The sequence below is a fragment of the Vombatus ursinus genome, unplaced genomic scaffold (genome assembly GCF_900497805.2).
Source record: "Vombatus ursinus unplaced genomic scaffold, bare-nosed wombat genome assembly UNPS02012602.1, whole genome shotgun sequence".
Classification (NCBI taxonomy): Eukaryota; Metazoa; Chordata; class Mammalia; order Diprotodontia; family Vombatidae; genus Vombatus; species Vombatus ursinus.
Window position 1 is genome coordinate 2,067,446 of NW_020952380.1, and position 12,636 is coordinate 2,080,081.

General features: G+C 36.8%; 1 protein-coding gene across 3 annotated transcripts in view; it reads right to left on the reverse strand.

Annotated features, from left to right (window-relative positions):
• The window catches only part of PLEKHG1 (pleckstrin homology and RhoGEF domain containing G1), a 272,236-nt gene that overhangs the window by 140,850 nt on the left and 118,750 nt on the right, over positions 1-12,636 (reverse strand). The gene's annotated exons all lie outside the window — the stretch shown is intronic.

Genomic DNA, 12,636 nt, shown 5'->3' on the forward strand with positions numbered 1-12,636 from the left:
ACCACTTAAGTCCTCCCTATAGCATTTGTTGTTCAGTTGTTTCAGTCACGTCTGACTCTTCGTGACTCTGTACGGGATTTTCTTGGCACAGATATTGGAGTGGTTTGCCATGTCCTCCAGCTCATTTTATAGATGAGGAAACTGCAGCAAACAGGGTTAAGTGACTTGCCCAGAGTCACACAGCTGATAAATGTCTGAAGTCAAATTTGAACTCAAGTCTTCCTGATTCCAGGCTTAGCATTCTATCCACTGTGCCACCTAGCTGTCTGATACAGCATCCCCTATAGCACCCTTTCTGTTAAATATCTGGAAGCAACCAATTTCCACTTCTCCTTTTTTAAACTGGGCAAGGGGAGGAGTGAACTTAAAAAGTTAGGTCAATATTCATTCCTTATGAATGTTCAGAATTGTAGGTCTTTAGAATTGGGAGGGACTTTACAGATCATGTCAACGGCACAGTGGAGAGATTGCAGTACCTGGAGCTAGGAAGAACTGAGTTAAAACCCTGCCTAAGATAACTACTAGCTATGTGACCCTCGGCAAATTACTTAATGTCTATCTGCCTCAATTTTCTCATCTGTAAAATGGGGATAATAATAGCACCTAATTCCCAGGGTTGTTTTTAAAGATAAAATGAAATAATATTTATAAAATGTTTTGTAAACCTTGAAGTGCTATAGGAATACTAACTATATCATCATCATCATCATCATCATCATCATCATTATTATCATTATGTTATATATGAGGAAACTAAGGCACAAAGAGTTGAATTAACTTGTCCATGGTTAGGCAGCAAATTAGTAACAGAGCCAGGACCAGAACCTAGGATGTCTAAATCTCAGCCCATATTCCAGCAGTAAAAAGATACTTTGTTCTTTCTAACTGGAATTTTTTTCTCAAGGTTTCTAAAATTTCTCAATAAGCAAGTTCAAGAAAGTTTATTTTTTAACAATGTAGTTTATGTAGCATTTTTCCAACAGGGACCTTCACTCAGAAAAATTTGCAGGAGCTATCACTGTGTAAAATCCCAGAATATTGGGATTAGGTAAAATTTTATGATTAGAGGAGGTGGATTGGTTACATGTCAAGAGAACGGAATAATATGGATCCTCAAAGTTCTTCACAAGGATTTATGAAACATAAAGATACGTAGTGAAAGATATCTAGCATGTTAGGTGGATCCTCAGGAGGATTTCAGAGGGAACATGGACAAGAAAGTACAGTTGGGTTGCCATTAGCACCAATGGAGGAAATCCTCCCATCCTGAGATCATGGATTCATTGAGGTGTGTATGGAAATACTGTTGAAGTATTTGTATCTTAGCCACAGGGTGGTGATAATTTTAATGAACTATCAAGGCAACAAATACTCTTATCTTTTTATCAAAAAGTCACTAATGTGTCAAAATATTATGGTATAATCACTGCTTATGATGATTACATATTATATATAATATAAAAAGAGAAAAGAATTAGGGTCACCAACCAGCAGGAGTCACCTACAATACTGAATTTCTAATTCAGTAGCACAAGGAGTCTACTTTGCTCTTAGTTGAAGAACATTTTTTCCTTTTTTTCAAATTGCATTTGTTAATCTTCTACCAGCATTACCATGGTCAATATAAACAGAAGTGCCAGTGGGTCAAAAAGGCAAAGCAAATGAATTCTCTTCTAGGTACACACACACAAAAAATATGGCACTCTCTACTAGCCTAATTTGACTTTTAGCTCTCAGACAATTTCCACCCTTCAACCCCAAGAGTAGAATGGTGGCAGTGTCAGGAGCCTCCAGGTTTGGCCCAGGTAGAATTGATGTAAGAGAATTCTGACTTTGGCTAATTCCCCTTTCCTATTCCACCTTCCGTTACCTAATCCCAATATTCTGGGCCTGGCCTCCCTCCCATTTCCTGATGCTATTCCAAATTTTACTTAGGACTCTTAATGTTCCTTGTCTTTTCTAGACTGTTCATCATCCACAGTCATATCTTACCTTGAAATATATTACTCCTATATTTTATTCATCATGGTTATGAATTTAAGAGATCAACTAAACAGATCCATGTTCATATGATAGTGAAAGAGACCTAGAGGGATAGAAACTGATTTATTGCTGCCAGGCATTGGTATGGAGAGAGGGATTTATGCATTTGCTAAAGAGTTGGACTAAGGTTCTTTCCTATGCTAAGATTCTAAAATTTTATGAGGTTCTCTCTTCCTGCCTGTTCTCCCTCCCAGCTAATACAAATGCTTTCTAATAGTGGCCCCCTGGAGACAATGCTCTGCCTTTGTGGTTTAACCCTAAGAAGTGACTTTTAAGAACCTCCAGATACTGAAGAAGGTGATGCCATGCCAAGCCAGAGAGAGATTTTTTTTTTTGTAAGCAGATCTTCTAGCCTGAAATCATACCAGGTAACAGCCTTACACCTCTCTCTCTCTGTCTCTCTCTTTCTCCGTGTGTGTGTGTGTGTGTGTGTGTGTGTGTGTGTGTGTGTATTGTTTTTCCAGCACACTGATCCCCTCATCAGAGGCTTCCAAACACAAGAGAATAAGCAGAGTGAGGTACTGGAAGAATTAAATGCTTCCAATCGTGGAACAAGAGATAATTAAAATTAGCCCACCTATATAAAATGCTCAATTTCTGAGATTAACATGAAATGCAATGAAATACTGGAAGTCAAAGAAAAAAGATTTCATTCAATTAAAAAAAAAAGATAAACATTGTGAATCCTGAACTCAATTCAGATGGAATTATTTGTAAAAGGAGAAAAACAAGAGAGAGTTTCATAAAGCCTAGAAAATCAAGATATTTGTTCAACTACTTTTTCTAGTAATTTAATTATAACATTTATCCCTTATTATCCTCAAGGATCCTTCTATAGGAGAAAATTTTAATTATGCATGACAGATGAAATTTTTCATCTGAAGGAGACGGAAGGTTAGATGGGGAAGGGAAAACATACAGCCCACTGACTTCAAATAAAAGAAAGCAAATATCAGGAGACATCTGTTTGGGTAGATGTTAAAGACAACATTTTTTGAAGAAGAAAAAAGCTGAATTCATCATAATCATCTCCTACTATAGATACATCAGTTCTTTCCATTCTGATGAAAGATCTATGACTCACTTAATGCTAATCCACTGAAAATCTAATTGCCTTGAGTGAGGCCAATTGGAAATGACATATCCTATAAGAGAAGGGGATAGATATCACTAAATGAAATGTAATTGGGAGACTGATTTTTAGTGTCATTCACAAGCATATACAGTAGGAAAACTTGAAAAGGAAAGCTACAAGTATGTTCAAAATTAGGTGCTTTCCATTCGTTTCTTTTTAAGATGTCAAATCATTCTGTGATCATAAGTAGTCAAAACCTAAGCTACTCTACTTCCAGGATTAGTATTTCTTAATTCATTTTAGTTACTTCATTTACAAATACATACCAACTAAAGTCCATATTCTGCTTTTGGAGAAAATACATATTAAAGTTTTTAATACATAAATGATTAAAGGCATCCCCACTTAAGTCAATCCTCGAGAGACTACTTAGCAAAAATCTCTTTTAAACATACTACAAACCATACCAAAGTGTTGATGAGAGAAATTAAATCTTTCCCAAATTAAAAAAAAAGCCAGATTAATATACAGAGTGTGCCAAAAGTCTTGGTGTGGTTTCAAGCTTTAAAAACTATTATTAAATATTAATTATATAAATTTCTTGTTTATAATTAATAGTATATTACATTTATTAGTATTAACCATATATTAAAAGCTATTACTTAAACTATTAAAGCTTGAAACTGCAATAAGACTTTTGGAACACACTGCATTTTATAATTTGCCTATATTTTCAGCAATTCAAAAACGTAATTTTTTTATTCTTTAAAAGCCTCTCAAGGTTAAAGTACAAAGAAATGATCTTTGCAATGGCTTTGAAGCTCACTTTTTAAAAGAACAATAGCAGCACTGCCATCAGCAGAATCAGAGACAGACACACAACAGAGAAAAAGCCAAGAATATATTTTAGAAAGGATGCTTACCTCAGGTGCTTTTACCACCGCATATCACATTCATTTTTCACAGATTTAGGTTCAAAAGCTCTTATAAAACCATCCTCGCATTCCAATAAGTCCATCATTAATTTTTCAAAGGCTAGTTGGCTCAAAGCTCCCTTCAAGCACTTGGCATCATGGTGGAGGCTGTTACTCAGAAATCAATCCGCAAAGTGAGGTAAAGGTGTAGAGAAAGGGACCTGATGTGAGAGCTAATGCACCTTTTAAGAAGCATCATGAAGTGGTCATTTGCAGAATTTAACCCAAGATGAACAAGTGGCTGAAGCCACTCCTTGGTTCTAAAGTGAAATCTGCAGTTTTTTTACAAAAGCTGGCAAACTGCCAGTATTGCAGGCCTCAGAAGGCTTCAGGGCTGGGGGAAAGGGAAGAAGAGACAGAAAAAAAAAAAAAACCTACCACCACACACTGATTGCCCGGGACAACTCTCCTCGTTCGGCTCATGTGCATCATTACCATTTGTCTCATTGATTCTGGGTCAGAATTAGTGCTGACTCCACAGCCAGATGCAACAGAATTTACTTGACTAAAGGCATTTAAAAATCATTTAGAGATATTTGAACAGAGTACTTTAAGAAATACATTACCAGCAAAGAAAGCTACATTGGGCTGTTTGAAAAGGCAGTGTTGTTTAATTGAAAGATCATTACATTTGGATTAAGAATACACTAGGTTTGCTTCACTACTACCCATGTTAGTTTGGAAAGAGTTATTAAACAGTAAATAGTTCACTTGACTTTTCTGGGGAGGGGGAGAGGCACAGTAATCAGGGAACCACGGAGTAGAGTTGGGCACACTTGGCTGTATGGACCCAGTGGAGATGGTCGCAGACTGCTGGGGTTGGGCAGGAGTTTGAAGTCTCATGTTTATAGCGTGTTTTGGGGGAACAGACTAACTCCTATCTGTGCCACTTTGGGCTAGTTCATTAACACATCCAGATCATCTCAAACTTACCAGTAAAACCAGAGTTAACAAGTCCACATCATCTCAAAATTATCAGAACCCTTTGGTGATCTGCTGGTCTTACTGGATGCTTGGAATTTATTTGAGATTAACATATCATAGGACCAAAGGGCCGGGAGATGAAAACCTAGATGGCTTCCCCTGATTTGGCACATATTATCAGGATATGATTTTATATTAATATATGATTATGTGATTTCTGGGCAGCTAGGTGGCACAGTAGATAGAGCACTAGGCCTGGAGTCAGGAAGACCTGAGTTCAAATATGACCTCAGACACTTACTATAGCTGTGTGACCCTGGGCAAATCACTTAACCCACTTTGCCTCAGTTTCTTCATCTGTAAAATGAGCTGGAGAAGGAAATGACAAGCCATTCCACAATTTTTGCCAAGAAAACCCCAAAAGGTGTCATGAAGAGTCAGACATGACTACAACAACTTAACATATGTGATTTCTAGACTCTTCTTTTCAATCTTACTTTCTGCTATTGCTACTTTTATACTGGCTGCTTATAAATTCACTTACTATGTTGACTAGAAGGGAAGGTGGTCAGGGGAACCAGAACGAGATACAATTTTAACACAGCTTACTTAAGCAATATTTTAAAAATGTGGACAGTTATGAAAATAGAAGATAGTGAATGACTTAAAGATCAAGATTCTATATTACAGTTGGGCTAATTTTGTTAGTCTTTGGACTGCTGCTTTCCAAAACATGGTAACCCAAGCATATCTGAAAATAACATAGTAAAGTGGTCATTTGATGCAGAAATCTGATACAATTTTTCCTTGTATGCAAAAAATAAATTAATTAAAACATTTATTAGGCTCCTACTATATACCAGGAACTACTTATTATTATCTCATTAGAGCCTTACAACAGCCGTGGGAAGTAGGTGCTATTATTGTACAGATGAAGGAGTGGAGGCAAGCAGAAGTTAAATGACTTGTCTAGGGTCACGCAGCTAGTAAGTGTCTGAGGTCACATTTGAACTCAGGTCTTCCTGCTTCCAGGACCAGTACTGTATCCCCTGTGACACCTAGCTGCTTCTATAAATAGGTCACATGTTTTGGTTCAAAAAGTATTTGCAAAGATATGGAACATTTCAAAATATGTAAAATTCTAAGAAAGAAAGGAACATTAAACACTGAAATATAGAAGACCAATTCAACAAGACGGTGCCTCTCTTCAGTTTGGAATTCTATTCTATAGCATAGGGATGTAATCTACACCAGTGCCACCTGAAAATCAACTTAATATTTAAAAGCAACAGACAATCAATTCCTTTAGTTTTTACAAAGTAACGCTCCCAATTCAGTTCAACAAGCCTTTATTGCTAATTTAGAAACAGGTCTTTAACAAAGGTCTTCCCGACCAAGACTGAGCCTTAATCCAGTATGGTACATTGCCCCTCTTGAGTAATTACTAGGAAAAATGACATCTTAAGACGCTTGGGCGCTTTCAAATTTTAGAACCAAGAGCATCGACCAGCCTCTTTGGAAAACTTCTAGGACAAAGAACTCAAATCACCTTTTTAAAGTGGGGCAAATATTGTTCTTTGGAACAGAAACTTATTGTTGGGCCTCACCATGGAGCAAAAGGCACAAAAAACAATGTTCACATGGAAACAAAAACACAACAGTGACTAAACCGTGGGGACACCAACAGATGCTGGATTTATTAAAATTCTCTTTTAAGGGATATAGGCTATTGAATGGGAGGCGTAAGAAAAATAAGAATTGTTAGTGTTTTTGATAATATGCTTGAATTCAAGCTTATACAAGAAAATAGGTTTTGTTCAAGTTTGTCAGCATAAGAGATGCATGGATCAGACGATAAGTGAGAACACAGCTGCTGAGTCTCTAAATTAGTTTAAGCTAACTGAGAGCCCCTAGATGATGCAGTGAAGAGAGGAAAGAGCCAGATCCTAAAAAGACATCATAGACAAAGGACAACTACTCTCAGATCTGCACAAAAGGCATTGGTTATGACTGATTATAACCCTGTCCCTACATTTCTACATAGTATAGGAGCCCTTGACGCATTGTCCACCATACTCCCCGGATGTGTTGTTGTGGTTATGAGTATGCCTCTGAAATTTAAAAAATAATCATAATTCAAGTATAATGTGGGACTATAAAGCAATGAAACTGGCTCCATACACAATGTGCCTCATTACTTTATATATTGTGTCATTATTTTTAGCAGGAGTTTTAAACCTTTTTTATGGTATGGCAGCCTAGTAAAACCTATAAACCCCTTCTCAGAATGCTTTTAAATGTATAAAATAAAATGCATATGATTACAAAAGAAACCAATTCTATTAGGATAGAGTTTATCACTATATTAAAAAAAAGTTCCTGGATGTTTATTAGGTTATGAACCCCTGCTTTATAGTCACGGACTAGATTGCAAATATTAGAGACCATCACTACTATCAAATCCATACTGAATGTCTATTCAGCAGAGAATATTATACTAGGAATAGAGTCCAAGGCAGGGCCTAGGGAGAGACAGGACATGAAAAGATAAATGATACAAGACAGCAAATGCCAAAGAAATTGTATAGGTCATAAGCATCAGGACACTTCAGAGGCAGGAGAGGTGAGAGGTAGAGGGTTGGGACATTCTTGGAAGGCTTTGCAGAAAAGGTAAGACTTGAGCTGAGATTCCTGAAGACATCAACAATCAATCTGGATTGTGTTATGCAGCTAACATCAACTCTTTCAGAACTGAAACTTACAAATTCTTGCTCTTAACAATAAAAAAAATCTCAGAGATTTAAATTACTTCTGATTTTAGAAAGGAACCTGTATATAGCTGTAATGACTTCATCAGTTAAGCCTAATGTCTTCTTCCATTTTATTTGTGTATTTATTCATGGATGTGTGTATACATTTTTCCTTTCTATAGTCCTAATTTATCCTTTAAAAATTTTTTTTTGCTTTACCTCATTTTGTGTAAATCATTCTATATGCATCTATATTTTTCATACATGTTATTCCTAACTGTATTATGGTATTCCATTAGAATGGAATTAGTGGGACAGGTAGACGCCCCAGCAGATGGAGCACTGGTTCTAGAGTCAGGAATACCTGAGTTCCAATCCAGCCTCAGACACTCACTAGCAGTGTGACCCTGGGCAAGTCATTTAACCGGTTTGCCTTGGAGGCAGCTAAGTGGCTCAGTGGATAGAGTGCCAGGGCTGGAGCTGGGAAGACTTGAGTTCAAAAATCTGGCCTCAGAAACTTATTAGCTGTGTGTCCCTGGGCAAGTCACTTAACCTCTGCTTGCCTTAATCCATTAGAGAAAGAAATGGCAAATTGCTGCAGTATTTTTGTCAAGAAAACCCTATGGACAGTATTGGTATGCTATGGTTTTTGGGGTTACAAAGAATCAGACATGAGTGAATGGAACGCCAATTCCATTAGAGTAACAAAATAGTATGTTTTAACTTAACTGATAGGTTTTTGGTTTTTCACCATTACAAAAAAAACCCACTTCTACAACAATAATAGCTGATTTTTTATAGCATTTGGCACTTCTCAAAGCACTTTAATATATTTTCTCATTTGAGATTCATAATGATACTGTGAGAGATAATCCTCATTTTATAGAGAAGGAAATAGAAGCTCAAAGAGATCATATAACTTGCCCACAGCCACTGAACTAGTGTTAGAGACAGGATTTGAACCAAGGTCTTTCCTGACTCTTAGTCTAATGTCTTCCAACAGTGGTCTCAAACTTTTGAAAAACCACTCCATCAGTAAAATAAAATAAAATAAAAAACTGAGCATGCACCCCTAACATGTATACATTTACTTATTTATAAATTATACACATTTACTACTGTACTATTGATGTACATTATAGAACATAACAAAGCATAGCAAATAAAAATGATATAATAATATCAGATTCCAAAATCACCAAGTTGCTGGAGTTTACTGAGTAGGAGAGCGGCATGATCAGTTCTCTGTTGAAGGATTATCACTTTGACAGCTGTGTGGAGTAGGGGGAGACCTGAGGCAGGGAGGACAATTAGGAGGCTATTATCATAGTCTAGGGAAGAGGTAATTAGGGCTTGAGGTTTGTAGTTGTGTGAGTAATGGGACAGACAGAAGAGACATGCAAGTAGGAAAGACGAGATGACAACCTAAGTAGCTGGAAGGATGGTGGTGACCTCAACTGAAAGAAAAGTATGGAGACAGAGAGGGATGTGCATAGAAACACAATGGAGGAAGACTGGCTATGCATATTGTAATCCATCCACATCTTTTCAATTTGTACAGATTCACTCTGTTGTACCCAAAATGAAAAATGGGAGAAGAGGGGCTCTTACTGCTAACTGTTCACTTAAGCCTTGCAGGGTCCCTGCAGCAGTCATGAAGTGACCTAAAAGACAGGGGATAGGAACGCTGGAACAAGGGGATTTTTCCTGAGGGGCCAACTTCTAGTGAAGAAGGGAGGAGGTTTTGAACTTATACAAAATGGAAAGAAGGGACATGGTAGGGAAAGACTAGGGGATAAAGGTAGCTGTGGTTGTGGTGGAAACAAGTCCCATTATTGGAGGGAAAAAAGGATGTGACCCAGCTTCCCACCACAAACCTCTCTGATGTAGACCCAGACCCCCAGGAGGCCCCGGCCCCCACTTTGGATACTAGCACTGTATTATGCCTCATTACTAAATGTTTCTTATAAAGATAGTTGGGGTTTTTTAAAATAACACTTCCATGGCATATACTTAAAGGTGATATTATTGAGTTGAAAATCAGATATTTTAATGTCCAACACCATGCTGTTAGTATGTTCTGATTCCAAAAATTCACAATTCTGCATGCAATATGTATGTTTTTGTATTTCAGGAAAAATAACTCATAGTAACAAAATTAAGTTTAGAAAATGTGGGGGGAAGCTATGCGGCTCAGTGGATAGAGCACCGGCCCTGAAGTCAGGAGGACCTGAGTTCAAATCTGGCCTCAGACCAAACACTTGGCACTTACTAGCTGTGTGACCCTGGGCAAGTCACTTAACCCCAACTGCCTAAGCAAAAAAAAAAAAAAAGAAGAAGAAGAAAATGTGAAGAAATGCCTCCAATTATTTTAATTTTCATTCATTTGATTATTAAAGAGACTGATTATATATTTAAGCAATTGCCTGCTTTTAATTTTAATTATGTATTTGTAAGGTAATAATTGGATTCTTTTGATTACTTTCTATTTATATCAAAGTGTTTGGTTTTCTTGTTCTTTTATTCTCTCCTCCACAAAGACATAGTACCATTCTTATAGAATGAATAATTCTGAGCAGATCCAAAACAATTTTGGTCATTTTAAGATGAAGTCTTACGTATAAGGTGTGGTAAAATATAAGATGTGGTAAAGAATAAAAAATGCAACAAAAATCCAAGTGTGTTTACTAAATACATTTACCCTTATAACCTGAGATGCTGTTTAATAACTGTCTTTCCAAAAATGTACACAGCACACATTTTGAAATTTAACATGCATTATTAATTTTCTCTCTATCACTTTATTAAGTCTATATAATCAACAAAACAATAAATCAAACCCTTGATTTCTTGATTTCTGAGATGTAAATGCTCACACTGAAAAACTGAACACTCACTCTGGTTCAAACTGGCTTCAGCACATGCCTGTGTGCTTTCTGGATAAAGATACTGGAGTACAGTATTTATTTACATCACCTTCGTCTCTATGGCCATATAGCCCAAAGGAACCCTAAAAAAACTGGACTCTGCAGCTGTCTCTTATGCAAACACCACAGGCCTCACAATGAGTAAGGGGAAAAACAGGGAACTATTCAGGGCCCAGAGTGGTTAATAATGTTTTAGCTAAAAAAAATTCTGCTCAACAATTTTTGTTAGACACAAGGCTCTGTGAAGACAAAGAAGAAAGATGACCGTCCATACTCTCAGGAAGCAGGCCTTCAGACTAATGGGAGGATGGGACAATAATAGAATATCTACACAATCAAGTATGATATAGGTCACAAGGAAGAATGTACTTGGGACAAAGGAGAGACAAACTGTTAGGAGGGAAAGAACATTTTTAGGAAGGAGGGGAAAACCAGGCATGTATTCCAGGGTCAGATTGTATAATAATTCCTACTTGCATTTCTTAATAACTTTAAGTTTTAAAGCATTTTCTTCATAAAAACTATATGAAGGATATTGCATAAGCAGTACTATTGCCATTTTACAGATGAGGAGATGAAGGTGAAGGGAGTTGCTCATGATCATGGCCACATATGCTATGATGCCTATGTAAGCTAGAATTTGAACTTGGATCTCTTGACTCCAAATCCTAATTTGCTTCCCTGGCAAGGATTATGACTCAGGTGAACCAATTTATTATTTCTAACTTAGTGCTCTATCCAGCATTAGTAACACTGTTAGCATCTTCTCATATAATCGTCATCATAAATATTTACTTAGCACCCACTGAGGGTGTGGCCTATGCTAGGCATTTTCAAATCTCCTTTGACTTAAGTTTTATTGAATAAACCAGATCAAAATATTTATACAGTATTATATATGTGGCCTTTTAATGAGTAGTCATGCTTGCATTACAAAGGTAGGTTGGTGAGGGGAGTTAAACAACATTCTGTATACATGTTAACAGCAGTTGCTTCAGAGAATAATGCTGATTGGATTCTCATTCAGGTTTGGAAAGGGCTTTGGCCCCTTCCAACTCACAGAATCTGTGATTTTTGTAAATAAAGTGCTATCAGTTGCTGTTTCATTGGACAGTTACATTTCCTTTCTTTTTTTTCCAAGAAGACCTTATTTTTTTTATTGTTTCATTTTGTTTTTTAAAAATTTATTTTATTTTAAATTTATGGAATAAAACAAGAATTTCCATAGCATAGTATAATAAATAAGAAGATTGCACATGAAACTGCAAATCTACTATGCATAACTTGCTATTATTTCCTTTATTAAAAATTTAAAAGGTAATTTTTTTGATATACTAAAAATAAAAACAAACTTTTAGTCAAGAGGAAAAAAAAATTAATCACTACAGAAGGAACTCCTCCAGCCAGTGACAATTTAAGCTAACATTTAAAATACCACTAAGTGAGGAAAGGGCCTGAAGGTGGTTTTGACCATTTAAGGCCAAACCCAGTCAAAAGGGAAGCATAAACCCTTCAGAGTTAAGCATTAAGCCCCTGGAGTTAGTGATCATTTATGGCTTTTGGGAGGTCCTAGGAGTTGTCAAATAAACTTAAACAGACTGATAATTCACTACCGTGGAAGAAGCAAAGAGATTTTATTGAAGTAGATTTGCTACTCTCTTGGGTATAGTAACTGCCCCTCTCTGGGCCTCTGCTGCCACCTGTAAAATGATAGGTTGGCCTAAATCTAGGCCAACCAGAAATCTAGGATTCTATGATCCAATCATAGATGTCAAGCATAGGATTTTGGACCTGAAAGGGAACTTTGGATTAGGTCCACCATTATCCAGATGAGAAAACTGAGGTGTGCAGTGGGCAAATGACTGTACAAGGTCACACAAAGCCAGAATTTGAACCTAGGTCCTTGATTCCAAATCCATTGCTATTTAATCTATACCTCTGCC